Raw genomic sequence first — 2,332 nt, forward strand, 5'->3', positions numbered from 1 at the left:
GCTCAATCACACAAGTCTGAAGCCAAAGCAGCCCTTGATGCCTGTCCTTCAGACCAAAGTCACCAGAGGCAGGGCCAGCCAGCACGGGTCTGAGTCTATCTGTCAAAACATCCATCTGGCCTTGGTATTTACAGACGTTGCCATGGCAATAAAGCCTTACCATTGGGACTGTGCAATGGCAATGTATGGAAACGTTAAAATCACGCAATAATGGTGGATGGCGCTCAATAGGCTAGTTATGAGGCATAAATTAGTGTGTTGTTTCCTTTTTTTTGTTTCCAATCTCGGTTGTAAACAATGTGTCCCCTTCTCCCTGTGCTATTGATTGTTGCTCTATTGATCTAGTGTTCAGTGTGACAGTTGAGCTCGTTAAAAAAAAAAAGGATCAATCATTTGTCAATTATTGTTGATTGAGCTGAACAAATGTGGTGTGATGGTTGTTTGAAGTTCATTAAATTACTGTTTACATATTTTTTTTTTCTCTCTGTGAATGTTTCATACTTCATCAGTCTGGGGCTAAGATGACTTAGTTACATATATATTCTCTCAATACTGATTCTACAGAGGAACCAAGGCAGTAGCATTAAGCTACTTTGCTTAATGTCTCCCCTGTCTCTGTCTCCGACACATGCGCTCTCCCTTTTATGCGATTCACAAAGAGAAACTTGAGGGAAAGTGTCTGCTCCTCGAGTGGCACTCTGGGGCTTCCTTTCCTTGGCACGGCCCACAGATGAATGAGGTGTCTGCTGCTGTTCATCGGGCAGATCTAGTGATCTAACGCGTCAAACAATTCCCCGGCCGGCACACACAGGCACACAAAGAAGCGCGTGCTCGCTCGCTCGCACGCGCACACACACACACACACACACACACACACACACACACTCAAACACACAGAGACATACACACACACACACGCCCAACAGTCATTCACCATACACGCCCTCAACCTCATCCAGTGCCTCCCACAGTTTTCATCAGAAGGGAGGAAACGTGGAAGCAGATACTGTAGGAGAGGCAGAGGTGTCTGTTGAGCAATCTGTAGCTGTGTGTGATAAACAAATAAATAAATAAAAAACGAAATAAAATAAAAAAAAATATCGAAATAAAAAGATAAGCAAACTCTTGAAATGCTCCAAGCGTGAGTGACAGGAGAGTGTTGTGGTGTCCCTGATGCAGTTGCTCAGTGTGGTTGGAGCAGCAGAGGACCCTCTTTAATCAGCACACACACACACGCGCACACACACGCACACGCACACACGCACACACGCACACACACACACACACACACACAAACACACACACACACACACACACTCACACACAGAGACCAAGAGAGCCACACAACAGGTCCTCTATACTGTTTTTTTTCCAATTGCTTACACACAATTTTGCAAACTAGGCTGGTGTTATCAAAATATTTCACACGATTCACAAAACCACACACCCAAGTACTCCTACATCCTGCAATATCAAACTCATACTTCACACTGCCTTATTTTCTATACATTTTTTTTTTTTTCTGGATTTCCGTTATGTAATGTTTCTGTTATGTTATACTTCCTTACTCCCTACTCTTCTCTCTCTCTCTCTCTCTCGCTCTCATTTTGCCATCTAGCCTCTTCACATTCACAATCAACCTATTCATATTTGAGTACAATCAGCACATCATAATTATCTTCATTTTGTATTTTGCGCTGTCCATTAATTTGAAACTTATCCCTATGTCTTTGCTTTTTACTCTAACATGAACTGTATTGTATGTCTGTGTAACACCATTACATGACCTGATGTCAACGGTCTCCTCCAAAGTGTTACTGAAATGTGTTCAGGGAAGAAGGTGGCAGTTAAGTCTAATTTGTCAGCAGGAGAGAAGGGCTGTCATCAACAGCAATGGACAGAAGCGTGTTCCATAGCAGTAGAACGGGCTGTACGTAGCCCTTCACAGTAATGAGGCACATTGTATAACATCAGATGCTCTCTATTCAGAAGGGAACTCAGCACTTAATGCACGGCAGAAAAAAAGACAAATTACATTCCCATTAGTTAACAGAGGCTTTCAGTAGGGAGCAAATGGAAGAACGTTTAGTCTTATTCAATACATTCTTTTGTTGTTGTTTTCATGGGAGGGTAATGGATTTTAGACGTCCGAGAAAAACGATTGTTTTTTTTTTCCCCGAATGGATAAATCAAATTTAAAACATTTTAGCAGGATGAAGTTTTGTTGTCCTTACAGGATGATTGGCACGTTACAGAAACAATAGGGTTTTTTTTTTCTCTCCACAACAAGTATGTTTGACGTTTTGGGGTTGTCACAGATTTGTATAAGATT

Source organism: Sardina pilchardus, chromosome 8, assembly GCF_963854185.1.
Source record: "Sardina pilchardus chromosome 8, fSarPil1.1, whole genome shotgun sequence".
Lineage (NCBI taxonomy): Eukaryota > Metazoa > Chordata > Actinopteri > Clupeiformes > Clupeidae > Sardina > Sardina pilchardus.